The 15,208-nt window shown below is 37.0% G+C and overlaps 1 pseudogene; it reads left to right on the forward strand.

Moving 5' to 3' along the window:
• The first annotated feature begins 12,017 nt into the window (after positions 1–12,017).
• Positions 12,018–13,911, forward strand: LOC150007296 (small ribosomal subunit protein uS10m pseudogene; annotated as a pseudogene).
• The last annotated feature ends 1,297 nt before the right edge of the window (positions 13,912–15,208 follow it).

The raw sequence follows: 15,208 nt of genomic DNA on the forward strand, positions 1-15,208 counted from the left end.
AACAATAAAATTTAAAAAATAAAAAAATAAGGAAAAATGTTTTTTATAAAATATAGTTGAAGGTAATTAACTCAAGGAAAAGACATTCCTCTCTTTCAAGCAGACTGAGACTTTTTGTTGTTGGTTTTAGGTGACTGATTTTAGTGATATTAGCAAACAAGAGAACAGAATCTTACTTAATGAGTAACAGGCATCCCCACTTCTCTCCCAGCACCCCCATCCCCAATTGCTAAACAGAATGTTCTGTTCTTCATAATAAAAACCCATCTGTCTATCATTCCAGAAACACTTAGTGAATGCTTACTGAGGGGAAGCTGCAATTTTCAGGTTTTGAGACATAGAATCTCTGTTCTGAGGTGCAGAGTTGTAGGATTAGGACTTAGGAGGGAGCAGAGAAACATACAAGGAGGAGAAAAAAGCTAACAGAGTAAGACGTGGTATTGAAGGGAAGGAAGCAGGCAAGTGTCTCAGAGCAGGTCACACCGAAATGAATAGAGAGGGCAAAAAGGAGCTCCCCAAGCAGAGCTAAGGAGTGCAATGGAATGTGCAAAGACAGAATGGTGTGAGAGATCCTGGTGCAGCTTGAGATGCTTCAGTTACTGGCTTGGCTGGAATATGGGTGCATAAGGAATGTGGGATGTAATGACAGGTAAGCAGGACTCATTCCATAAAGGCTCTTGCTGAGGAATTTTGACTGTGTGGATTAATGTGGAGATGAGTCCTCAGATGTTTTTAAGCAAGGAAAATAATATGAGCTGGTGTACATTTAAGAGAGATCTCCCTGTAGCCACAGAAATATTTCCTGGAGTGAGAGACTTGAGCAGAGGCTGAGAGTGTGGCATAAGAAAGGGGCATTCACTCTCAAGAGGAAGGCACAGGATCCTCAAGCACTGTTGAATGTCTTTCTGCCATTTGAAAAACTTTAATGATCTGAATAATTCATTTGCTTTGGGGACTTTTTCTGCCAGTGCTCAAAAGTCCAGTTGTATAACAGAAGAATATGCTGGTTGAATTAATTCACAGTTGTCATGAATAATTTTTCTTACAACAAGGGAGTGAGAATTTGTATGTTTAAACAAGAGATATTGTAGAAAAAGGGAAAATCGGCCTGGGATATAGAGTCTTTCTGTCCTAACAACAATTTCACACTGTGGAACGGGGAGTGAAGCTCTTGGCTAGCTCTGTCCTGAAATGCAAAATAACAGAAACCAAATATCCTTTACTCATATACACATAATACCACGGAGGGTTATAATTGTGACCATTAACTTTTAAAGACATATTTTTATGTACAAACCATGAATGGCAATCAATATTATGACACTTTCTAAAGTATAGCTAAGTTGAGGAAACAAGGTAACTGGTAACAAGCTGTTGATATAATGTGGTACAGTGACCTTACCTACTATGATGTTAGATGTATTGTTTGGTTGCCTCCCCACACTACTCTGCAAATAGCTTACACATCCAAGGAGAGGAATCCTAAAAATCAGGCCCAAATTCCATCACCCAAGCTTGTGCTGATTGCCTAGGGTGCACCTGAACACCCTGGGCCAATCAGGGACATAAAACCAAGTTAGCGTCTGCTGGGCTCTTAACCAGGAAATGATACAGAGGTGGGCTGAGCAGGCTGTGTTGGCCATGTACTACTCATGGAGACAAAAAGTCAACCAGCAAAACAGAGAGAATAAAGGTAACTCACAGGGAGAAGTGGAGATGAACAATTTTGTGCCCCACAGAGTGAGACACATGGAGAAGGCAGTGTCTGCATCCTGCTGGCTCTTCTGTTCTTAGTGCTGGTTCCCCTGAGGTTTTTTTGGACTCCTAGATCCTTACGATCAATTTCCCCTTCATTTTTTGTTGTTTATTTAATAAGTGAATTTGAATAGGTTTCTGATACTTGCAAACAGCCTTAGGGCAACTGTTTATCATTCATTCCTTCCAAATTTCTTGTTTCTGCAAATCAGTGGATGAAGGAAAATCTTCCTTAGACTCATAGAACTCAAATGTCTACAACATCTTCAAATAGGCTTGACTTAGGACCCTTAAATCTACTTTTTGAGTAATAAGTATGAAGGGTCTGCTTCTCCATTTTGCCCATGCAGACATCTCTTGCAAGAATAGGTGTGAGGCATAAAACAACTAGTAATTTGCCTTTTAAAATAGATTTTCAGCTTTCTTATATCTTTATCTCACATAGCACAAGTAGTCTCACCTGGTACCTTGCACTTGACTTTCTCTAAGGCATACTGAACATCAAAATACATAAGCTTGTCTAACCTGCCTGGGATTTTTATCCTGTGGCTCTTCACCAATTGTGGGTACACAGTAAAAAGTTCTCAAAGCATTTGCTTGAATAAAAGCCAAGCTCAAATTGCTGGTGTTGGTTCTGAAACCACAGCACCAAAGATCTTTCCTTCTGGGTCCCACATTTACAAAGGAACACAATTATGTGAAGAACAATAATTTTAATTCAGTCATTATCCAGGGCCAGTTCTTTTATGCAATTTTAAAGTAATGAGAATACTTTTCTTTAATCTACTTGCTTATCCAGATGAACACTGTCCTTCTAAGTGGTTTCATAGGAAGTGCATTTATGCTTACTCTAAAGATGCTCCCAGTGATCAAGAAGAACATTGGTCTCATGACTTTAGAGTACAAAGTCCATCGGTGAAAGATACTTTCCCTATATTTCACTCAGCTGAGCTCATTGGTCCTTTCTTACTCCTAATTTCCAGCAGGCTGTTCTCTGGCCCAAGGGCCCCTGAGCAAAGAGCTGTGAGCTGTGGGGTCAGGCTGGGGTCAGAACCTCAGATGAGTCTGAAGAAATGGCCCTATCAGGGGCTTTGATTGGTCTCTGCTGGCTCTTAGCTTGAGAGCAAGTTGTTAACACATGAATTTGGGGAAGGAGGCTCATCAGAAAAAGTTTTTTATCAGCATTATAAAGAGATGAGTTTACTTCATGCTAATCCTCCCCAGGTCTTCCCATTTCTCCCCATTTGTAAAAATTATGAATGGCATTTAAATATCTTTTGCAAGAGAACTCCAGTTCATGTTAAAAATTACAGGAAATCAGAGGCTTCTGGATAAGGCAAAATTCAGAAAAATTAGTCTATTTTAGCCAATAGCTCATTCATTTTGATAATGTAACAAGATCACGATTGTTCAGTGTTCTTACCTTATGTGACCTTTTTTTAATAGCAGGAAATACTCATCAGCCAATGAGAAAAAGAGTCTTATTTTTACAGAGGGATTTATATGAATCCATAACATCTAGCCTGTTTCTATGGTTCCCATCTTATTCCCATCTCTGGCTTCTCCCTCTGTCCCTGTGTCTTCTCTCTCTTTTCTCTGCCTGGTCCTAAACCAATTTATACAATTATCTCTTTCTTTTCAGTCTTGAGTGATGCTCTCGCTTATACCTGCTGACCTGCAGCCACAGTGGATAAAGTGTGCAATTCAATCTGGTTTATTCTAATGAAATCTTGAATTGGAGACTGTCATTTGCTGTCAGCCTCATTCTAAGTGACACTGATTCTGGATTTCTTTTACCTTCTATGAAAGATGATCTTCCCAGATCTGCAGTCCTTTATGTGTTTTTACTCTGCACAATGACCTGTTTTAATAGTTCTAGATCTTATACCAAATCTCTTACTGACCACTTAAATGTGGTGGTTATATGCTTAAAAACTTATTGTTTTATTATATACATGTTTTTTAAAAACCCTAACCATTTTTAGTTGTGTAATATTAGGGGTTTGGGGGTATGTTATCATGAGAGATTTGTGTTCAAAATTTACTCTCCCAACATTCTATGCTAAAGGGGAAATTCTTTTTCACACTCCTATTACTCTTGTTACCTCTCCTACTATTTTGTTTTCTTAAATTGTTTTTGGTAATTTGTTTTCTATTGTTTTCTTGTTTTTTTTTTTTTTTTTTTTTTTTTTTAAATTTCTCTGAATCTCAGTTTCCTAATCTGGGAAATCAAGGATGTTTGACTCCATAGTTCATACTGGCCCTTTTAAATCCCAAATTTTTATAACTTTGTTAATAAATCAGTTTTTCCTTGTTACAAACATCTTTATTTTTTAACTTTATTTAGAAGGCTTATTATTGGTAGTGATATTGGTCTTGTAATGCTTTTTTAAAACTAAATTTATTTAGGTGACTTTGGTTGAGAAAATGATATAAGTTTCAGTGTATAATTCTACTTTCAGGGGTTATTTCTAGAGTTTGTAACAAACATCGTTAGAATTTCCCCACAGAGGACTAACCAATAATATGTGCTAAGGTTGTGATTCATTATCAACTAATTTCTCTAAGCACCAGTTTTTGCGTAGGTAGAAGGAGACATTTTTTTTAAATCCCTTTAAGACCTATGATGCTGCTATACATGTCAGAGTCTTGCTGTCATTTCAATTTAGGACTCCCCCCGCCCCCCCCCCCTTTTTTTTTGCTACATTTATATGATGTTTCCTGTTGTCAGAAACCCCAAACTCCAGAACTCTCATGTATGTTCTGGCCAAATTCGTTGTCCAGATATTATAATATACCAAATGCTGTAGCTGGAAAGGCATCTTTTTCATTTCAAATAGATTTTGTTCTCTACTATCCTCAATGTCTTGCTTGGAGAGTTTTAATGTGTAGGTGTGAGCAGAATGCAAGACTTCAATTCACAGTACAATCTTCAATTCCATGCTGGTACACTTTCAGGTTCTTGGCTACAAATTAATCCACCGACTCCTGTTGGCAGAAGCCATGACTAAAGATTCATTCTCTCCTGTAGGCATCTCTGTCAGAGGATTAAGGAATGGCTCTGAAAGATGAGAGTGGGAGAAAATGGTGCCAGAGAGGTATCCATAGGAGATGAAGGTGGACAAGCCATCCAGAGACAGTAGCAGATTATGCAAGGGTCTCCTGCTCCCCTGTGCTCTAATGCAACTGCTTTGCATACGCAGTTCCTATAGGTTCCTCAAGCCTGCACAGCTGCAATCCTCTGTGCCCCAAGGGATATAGCCCGTGCAGCACAAGGGCCTATGTTCTCTTGCTGAGAACTGTAACTACTTGGTTCCTTCTAACTCAAAGGCCTTCTTTCTGGGCCCAAGACTATGGTATTTTCTCAAGTCAGAGCAGCCATGTACAAGGTTAATTGTGCCCTAACGTTGTGCAGTGCGCAAGCTTTATAACGGTGAGCCCCTGCCTTATGGAGTGCTTCTCATAATCTGGTCTAGAACTCTTTTTTGTCCCCACCTGGAGCTATGATCAGTCCAGCAATACTCAGATTCTAATAAATATTCAGAAGTCTGTTTCTCAGGAAATGTCTGATGTCTTTTATAGTCACGCAACAGATACTATTCACTGAAAAGAGTGATTGCTTCTTTCTGAACTACCACTTTCCTGTGTGCAGTATAAACTCAGCAGATAAGGAGGTCATAAAAAACAGGGATGGTGATTTCTGAGAAAAAAGGGATGAGTCAGCTTAAATAAACTTAGGGATGTATTCAGTTACTGATATTACTTTTAAAATAGTTGTCTAAAATAAGTCTTACTTCAACACTGTGGTGATTGCAGGGGGCTGGGGTGGGTGAAAGAGGGTATAAAGGGAATACTTGGTAATGGAAAAAATACAATAAAACTTTAAAAAAAAGAGTAAGTCTTGTTTATTTAGTACTAAAGAAGCAGAAATGCGTTTTAATGTCATCTAGTGGAATTTGGCTTAGATTTTCAGTGAAGCTGTGAAAACATCTGCAAGAAAGATGTAGAGATGTTAGTCTGACTCTTTCATGAAAAGCAAATGAGATCTGAACAGTCTTTAAACTTTTTATGTGCATTACCTCCAGTTAACACATAAATGGATAAATTCTTGGGCTAGAAATAACAATCTTTGCTCAATCAGATCTTAAAAACTCTTATCATCTACCTACCTACCTATCGATCAATATTTGCTCTACTCCAGTTTTAGGAGAAAGGGGCACAATATCAAAAAGGCCATCCTGACTCTTTTCAGAAGAGGTTTAGGGGCTGGTACACATTCAGTTTATTTCCCTATCACATCAAATGATAGAGAGGATTGGATGCAGTTGAAAACAATATTGTTCCAGCAGATGAGGTTCTCAAACATCCACACACCATTCAATTGTCCCTATTTAACCAGCAATTCTTTTTCAAGCAGGAATAAGAAAAGTGCATGATTTAGAACAAATCTCAATAGTAAAAGAAAAAGAAAAGGTATAGCTGAGTCCCAAGTTATTATTTTCAAGTTATTTTTCTTAGAAAACGAGAATCTCATGATGTATGTAAATATAGAAATGAGATCCACAATCTCAGATTTGAAACTAGTTTGTGGAAAGCCTGCATTAGAAAATCAGATGAACTACTAAATTATGTTAAAAAAGATTAGGCCATTTTTTAGGCCATTGCCAGAAGAAAGAAAGAAGAGAGAGAGAGAGAGAAAGGAAGGAAGGAAAGAAGGAAGGAAGGAAAAAGAAAAGAAAAGAAAAAAAAAAAAGAAGATCAGTCTTGGGGCATGGAGTCTAAGCCACCCCACTGCATAGCTAGATAGGAAATACAACATGTCCATTATCCCAGAGTTCTGCAAGCATTTATATATATCAAGTATGGAGAGAACGATGTAAGCCATTCTGAAAGGACTTGCATTAGCTATAGAAAAGGGGGATGGGGAAGGTGAAGTGGTCCTAGTGCTGAGACAGGCACAGCAGAGTCTGAAAGGAAGAAGTGTCTGCTCCTGTGGATTAGCTGTGAGCAGTAGATTGAAAAGTTCCTGTGCAAATAAGATCAAAGGCTCTTGGGATTCTATGGTGTCTGGCTGTTCTCTCTTTTGGATAATGCTGGGGTACACAATTTTCATCAAGTTAGATCTGACACTTGTTTTTGACTAACTTTTAGCATCTGAATCCAAAAATGACCCCAGTTTTTCTCTATCATGTCAACTTTTTAAGGTACAGAATACCCTCCCTTTGTCCCAAAAATCATACAAAATGTACATAGAAAGGAAAATAAAGAAACAAATTACCTGAATATACTCTTTATTTATAGTTATTTTATTCATATAAAGGCTATATATTGTTACTGAAAGCCAAATTGTGTACAAGTAGTAAAGTTCTGCTACCAAAAATACATATTAAGGTATTTTATCTTTTCAAACAACAGGCTAGGAAATGCCAAAATGAGATACTGGAAACATTCTCCTTCAGTTGGCAAAGCTTTAACAAATTGCTTCATGAGACCCAGTTTTATGTGAAGAGGTGGGAATATAATGTTCTTTCTGCCAACAAGTGGGTCGTGTAGAAGTTTGGATCATGGTTTGAGGTCAGATCTTGGAGGCCAGTTCGACTCCACCCAATGCTTCTCACGAGCTCTGCTTTCCACATACACAGAAAACAGGGATACTTGGTGTATCCACATTGCTGATCAAGAAGGAAGCAGACCATTTTAAGGTCAACGCAGATGATCCAATTGTGCTTGTGATATTGCAACAGACCAATGACTCACTTTATGTCTTCATATTCTTCATGAAAACAAACTGAATGGCAAATTGCGACTGCACCAAATAAATTGCCATTGTGGAGGAGGACACACTTCAAGCTCCACTTTGAGCTATCGATGAACAGTCACCATTCAGTTGCATTATAGATTGGAATTCCCAATTCCTCCATTAAACCATGTATGTTATGGCAATACACAAAGCCACCGTCACTTCAAATGTACTACAGAAATGCACTTTCTCTTGACCGAAAGTAGGATGACTTTGCTCCTTTTTCAAGCAAGTTTTTCTCATATAGTCTTGACCCGAGGAGTTCTGAAGCCTTTTTGGATAGTCCCAAATCTCATGCCAAATCATTCAACTCATGCTGCTCAAATCCCTTATGTTCTGAGTCATCTTCAATTTCAAAATCTTCATCGTTGCTGTCACTTAGTTCTTCACCATACTCCTGTTTTTCGAAAGAGGGTAGTTCAATGAAAACTGGCACTGGGATTTCAGCTGAATGAGGAAATGGGTGTATAGCAGATAGTAGACTAGGATACTCTATTTACATTTATTTTTCTTGTAATATTCTGACATTTTTACTATACAAAAGTAACAGTCACTTGAATGACCTCTGGGTTCTCGCCAAACCATAGGTATACCAAATGGCAATTTATCACATGTTCCTTTGGTCCACATCTGTAAATTCTTGATACACTGCTTACACATCTTGTGAGGGGCCCAAGACTTATCTTGATTACCACATTTTACTTTAAAATATGCAAAATAGGCTTGCCTGACAAATGCGCTAATGTTTGTCCTTTGACTGGAATGGTGAAACTGCCACAGATATAACAAAACGAATCAGAGTTTTTTAGGCACTTACGATGAGAAATAGCAGAAGCAGATGTGAGCTGAAGGAAAGGAAATAAGTACGTATGTAAATTAAAAAATAAATTCTGCTGACTCCTTGTATACAGACAGGAACTCAGACTAGACTTCAGAATATGATTCATTATACAGAGCGGCACACAACCTCTCACCACACTGTCTCATGTGTAACTGAATAGCCTAGAAAAGTATGAACCTGACTGGTCTCCAAGGTCGTCCCTCACCCCTCCCCACTTGAGAGAGGTTTGCTCTCAGCCAGGAGGAGAGCACTAGTGTTTCCCTCGATCCATGCTCTATCCAGCCTAGAGTGGTCGCATTAAGATAAGCTGTACAGAAAAAGCTTGATGTGATAGAAGAAAACTAACTGCAGTTTTGAAATCAGCATGCCTATTTAAGTCTAAAACAGCTGAAAAATTGAACTTAACTGTAATTATGTAAAAATTGTTCCCCTGTTTAATTATAATTGTGGAAACAGCCACCTGGAAATTTATTCTAAATTTCAACAGATAAACAGGAATGTGAACAGTCTTTTATCATAGCTGGTCCACAGTTTTTAATAGGCTATTTTGTCTCTTATTTTCTGGCCTCTGTAATTTTACTTTAGTACATCTCAGAAATTTTTCTTGTCAATTATTTCTTCAGGCTTGTCTGAGAATCTCATAGGAATTTCTCCATACACAGACCTTGTAGCTTTTGCATACATGCAGAATACTCAGTCTTCTCTACTCCTAGAGATGTTCTCAGCTTGTGAAACACATCCACCCCAGCAACCAGCAAACTAACTACACAAAGACCAGCATATAACATTCTACCTCACCTGAGTTTGCCCCCTCACTCTTTGCCCCACCACCCTGCTTTACCTGCCTTCATAGCACTTAATATTGCTTCACATAATTTTAACTATTGGTTTATTATCTGTCCTCCAAATGAGAACATAAATTCTAGGAGAATACAGATTTTTGACTGTTTTGTCCATTGCTATAATCCAAGCACTTGGAACAGTGCATATCAGCTACTCAATAAATACTTTTTGAATAAACAGATAAATAAATTTTCACTGATTCTACTAGTGACTTGTTCCTTCTTTGTCTTTATTATATGACTAGGAAGAACTGAAATGATAGCTGAAAGGGCTCAGATTTTTATTGCACTCTGAATTATTAAGGAAATGCCAGTGAGCACTTAAAAGTTATTTTTTTCTTATGGAATATAGCTTATGTTTTCTTAAGTGTTTGATAGTTCTTTGAATTTTGTTGATTTCTTCCTCACTATGTGTTGGCACTAATTGAGAAATCTGAATCCTTAATGTCAAAATATAAGATCATCTAAATCAAATATTTTATTCCACTTAAGTATTTAGCAGAGACAGACAATCCTCAGTAAAAATGAGACATTTAGCAAAGCTAGGTTGTGAGTGTTCAATAAAATCTTCTCCCAAAAGACACTAAAAAACATTTTTTTTTTTTTCAAAATGCAAAATTCCATTAAAAATTAGCCGGATAGAACCTCTGATTCTCATTTGGACCAGTGTAATGAACATCTGTTCCTTAATTGATATTTACTTGGGATCAAGTTTAATTTTATTTAACTTTTTTCACCAGGCATTATATTTAAAAAGACAATTTTATAGTTGTAAAATTCAGAGCGCCTGTAGAGGTAGCTCTCATGCCCTACCACTGGTCAATTACCCCAGACAGAAAGAGACATACTCTCCATCTCCTACAGCTACAGCAGGAGAAAAAGAGAACCTTCTCACACAGCAACCCCTCATCCAATAAAGGATCTTTGCAAACAGCCAATAAAACGTTACTACACATGGGAAGTTTCAGTTCATTCCTTTGGACTTTTTATTTAGAACAACCCCTCGACCACCCACTTGCCCCTATAAAGGAACTACATATTTCTCTCCTTTGTTCCTTGGACTTTTACATGTTTACTATTAGAACAGCTGTCTAAAATTGCTATTCTTTATTGTTCCCAAATAAATCCATTTTTCTGTAGTAATATCTGCCTATCTATTTTTTCTAGGTCAACATATTAAAACATTATAAACATATCAAAAGTATAAAACAAAAGTTAGCTTAATAAAGCAAAAAAGTGTTCTGTAAACTCCACTCAGATAAAAAATATATATATTCAAAATATCATATATATAATGTATATTATATATACTCTTGTATATTACTAGAATTTCCCAGAAATTCCTCTCTGTTCCTTTTCTATCTTTCACTTCCCTACTAGGAACCAATCCTGAATTTTGTTATAATCACTCTGTTGATTTTTCATTAAATTTTTACTACCAAATTGAATATCCCTAAACGATGTAGTCTAATTTGCCTGTTTTTAAACATTTGTAAATGAAATGATGCAGTATGTATTCTTTTATGTTTTTTGTTTAACATTATGCCTTTAATGTTTATTAATATTGTTATGTGGGTACATAATTGAACCTATAATTTATACAATGGAACATATACAGCAATCTACTGTTGATTAATATTTGAATAGTTTCCCATTTGTTCTATAACCAACCATGCTGCAATGGATATTCTTGAACAAGTATCATAGTTTACATAAGCATGCATTTCTGTAGCTTGTAGATTTGGTAGTTAAATTGCTGATCATGGAGCATTGATATTAGTTTTAGCAGATACCCTTAAATATTTGTCAAAAAAATGGCACCAATTTATACTTCTACCAGTTGTGGGAATATATTCTCATTTGCTCTGCAGGATTAGAGACCTCTTATATTTTGCTATCATATCAGATGTGTAGTGACAGCTCATTGTTCATTGTGGTTTTTATTTGCATTTCCCTGATAACAAATGAGTATGGACCAAAAGAAAAGAGTGGGGGGAGGGGGGTGGTTACTATTGAAAATAATCTCATAACAGAATGATCTGATTATAAATTCCTAAATGGGCAGGCCATGCCCCAGGCCTATAACTTCTTTGAAAAAGACTTATTTTTGCTGTAAACAAGCCCTGTTTGTTGTTTCTGGGCACCTTTGAAATGCCTCTTTTCAGACCCTGCCTCCTAAAGGATGACCATTCTCAAGAGAGCACATGATCTCATTAACTGTCTTATAATCCGATCCCTTTTCTCTCATGTAATCTTCCTTACAGTCCCTCCTCAATTTCAGATGCATAAAAGAAGCTGCAAACTGTCATTTCTTGGAAGCACTTTTCTCAGTCTGTTGAAAGCTTGCTTTCAGGTGTATTCAAATAAACTCTTATGAAAATTTCTACAGGTTTGGATATATCTTATGGCTACAGAGGTTGACCACCTTTTTATACATTGATTAGACATTTGAATTTCCTCTTTTGTGTAGTGACTTTTCCCAATTTTAATTAATTTTTAATTGATTTGGGGTCAATACAATCTTCTAGATGTGTACCTGTAGAAAATTATATGTGTTACATATAAATTCTTTCTCTTCAGGTTGCCTTTCAATGGTGTACTTTAACAAAGCTGTAAAAAAAATTCTTGGCTGAGATAACAAACCAAACAAATTTAATAACATGCATACATAGGGGTTAACAAGGAAAACTCAGTAACTTCTCCAAATGGCCCAAGTCAACACCATAAATAGTATTTCCAGCTAAAGGCAAAAGAACACGTTGGGGTGGGGAAGCCAGTTATGGGAGGTTACCAGGTAAATCACAGCAAATAAGAGTAAGGTCGTTATACAAATTTAAGTCTTTTTCTACTCCACTCATAAGCATTTCTAGAGGTTTAGAGTCATTCTCTCTTTCTGGTACATGAAAGAGAAAGCACCCTTACAAATGGAAATTTCCCTTATAAATATAAATGTCTTTTACAAGATCATAACTTTTACTCAGTTTTCAGAGCTTCTCCTGTGTCTTCAGTTTCTTAAAAATAACCAGCCTAGGCCAAGATGGCAAGATGGCATTGTGAAGACCTCTCAGGTCCTTGTGCTGGCATCTCTGGGAGGGTTCAAGAGATCTTTATGTAAACAGTTATTAAAGCAGTACATCCAAAATGGTGGCTTTCTTTTCAGTATTTATAAAGGAACTCAAGAGTTAAAGATTTTTATTTATGTACTCCTATATTCATAGCAATGCTATTGACAATAGTCAACATTTGGAAACAGCCTAAGTGCCCATCAGTAGATGAATGAATTAAACTGTGGTACATTTACACAATGGAATACTATGCAGCAGAAAAAAAGAAGGAATTCCTGCTGTTTGTGACAGCATGGATGGAACTGGAGACTATTATGCTAAGTGAAATAAGTCAGTTGGTGAAAGACAAATATCACATGATCTCACTTATAAGAAGAATCTAGTGAACAAAATAAACTAATGAGCAAGACAGAACTAGAAACATGGAATCATGGAACAGACTGACAGCTGTAAGAGGGGAGAGGGGAGATGGGAGAGAGGAGATGGGGGCCAACTGAAAGAAGGTGAAGGGATTAGCCAAAGAACACACATGAAGGACCCATGGACATGGACAATGGTATGGGAATTAACTATAGAAGTGGGAATGGGCTGGGTGGAGGGGGGTAAAGGGAAAAAATGGGATAATTATAGTAGCATACAATAAAACATTAAAAAAAAAAAGATTTTAGCTCAGGCATAGTTGATAGACTTAAGTGATTAATGCATGTTATTCCAGGAACTGGAATGCACGACCACATGACTCCAGGAGGTCACAAGCAATTTAATCTTTGTGCCCCAGGGTTCTGCAGGCAATGGAGATCTATCTGAGCCATTGTGTTCCAGGGAGGGGATGTCCAGAGATGTAGCTAAAGAATTGTTGATCAGTAGATAAAGCAATACTAGGAAAATCACTGCTGAACTGCAACTCTTAACTGATTAACCATTTTTTCAAACCCCTTACCTACCCTTTTCTTCTCCTTATAAAAATGTTATCTTGAGATGAGATGTTAAGATGGTTTCTAGAGTACATAACCTGTCATTTTCTCAGATCACTGGCATCTGAATAAAGCATCCGTAAAGATTCAATCCTCGTATCTACTTGCTGGTTCTGGTAGTGAAAGGCATCAAGAATGCTGACTTTTCCAGTTTCAGTAGCTACACATTAATGTTCCCAAGAATTGGACCAAGACTGCAATAACCAATTTCTGATGAATGAGACACATTACTTTAGTGCCTTTCAGTTTTAGTAAAAGGCCATGATAAAGCTGTGTCAGACAATTATGAATATTTTGCCATGCTTGCTGCTAAAGAACTTAGTGTCTCTATTAAAGTATATGAACCTCCAAGGAAAATGGAGTGATTTACTCTTCTCAAGTCAGTGCTTATTTTCAAGAATCACAGAGTTCAGTATAAAATAAGAATACTTTTTAGATGTTTAGGGTTAAAATATTAAATTGTAAGTACAGCAGATGTCTATTTGCAATACATTCAGCAAAACTTACCTGAAGGGGTTGCCATGGAAGTTATAATGATAAAATTGGAACAGTTACCAAAAACATCAAGGAGCCAACATGGGAAATGATACAAGAGGAATAAGAAGAAAGCAAGTCAAAGTTTCAGGGACACTAGTTTGGACTTTTGAAATGATGGTGGGCCAGTCAAATGAAAGTGCTTCTGAGATGATTTTGAGTCCATGTAACTGCTCTGTTGAATCCACATGTCCTGTTCAGTTGGCAACAGGGGATGGAACATTAAGGACTCAATGGACCGCTTTATCTATTCTTTTATATATGTCATCCTTTCAGTTCTGAGTTTAACAAATGTGAGTAAACACTTTGACAACTATGAAAAATAAATAAATAATTAGCCCGAAATAATGCTGATGCCAAAGAGGCATATTTGGAGGTGACAAATTCTGCTCCCATTCAAGGTTAAATTTACCTATTTTTCCAGGGGTACTCTTTTTTTGTATCTTATTGTAGGTAAAAAGGGGCCATACACTACACCTGAAAAGTTCAGGGGAAGTTTGCATGGCATCCTTACAAACTCAGAGACTTAAAGTAACTACAGAGGATGACCTGAAATTAAAACTAAAAGTGAGTCGCGCTAGGTCCGCATCTTCCTGGACAAAGGTCAATCTTTATCTTAAGTGAGCCTGTCTATTGTCTTATAACATACCTTTGAAATGTTAAAGTTATCCCCTCTTTTCCAGACTCCTCAGTGCATCACCTCCCACCAGACCACAAGACCAAGAATCCCTCACTGTTATCTCACCCAAAAGCCTTCCATCATATATATGCTGTAAATGTTAACTGTTAGCCCTCTGACACCCACCAGTGTAAAAGAAGGATTTGTCTCTGCATTTTACTCTTTATCTGGTTTCAGAGATTTCCCTTCTTTGCTTTCTCCCTCCTCCCTAATCTGTCACCAATGAATTTTTTTGTAACCCCATTATGCCTCCTCCTTTGATTGTAATATATAAAATAAGGTGCTAAACTGCCATTCTCTGGAGCACTTTCTCAATCCATTGAGGTTTTGCTTCCCAGCTATTGTCATCAGTTTGACTGAAATCAACTCTTATAAGACTTCCTTAGGCTGGATGTTCTTTTGTCAACAAGTATTTAAGAAATTGCCCTTTAGTGTAATGGAGATATTGTTCTATATTATTTTGTGAAAGCTTTATTATCTAGATTTTCACATTTATGGTAATGACATATCTATAATTTATTTTTATGAATGATGTGAGTTTCCGATATTCCCCCATATAAACCCAATTGTTTCAACATTATTGAAAATGTTTTCACTTCCAACTGCTCTTAAGTGCCACTTATATCATAAAGCAGGTGACCAGATATTTAATATTTCTAAGCTCTCTTTATTTGTATTGCTCTTTTATCTTTCCTTATGCCAATTTCACACTTTCTTG

The sequence above is a fragment of the Furipterus horrens genome, unplaced genomic scaffold, assembly GCF_987537825.1.
Source record: "Furipterus horrens unplaced genomic scaffold, mFurHor1.1.pri manual_scaffold_6, whole genome shotgun sequence".
Lineage (NCBI taxonomy): Eukaryota > Metazoa > Chordata > Mammalia > Chiroptera > Furipteridae > Furipterus > Furipterus horrens.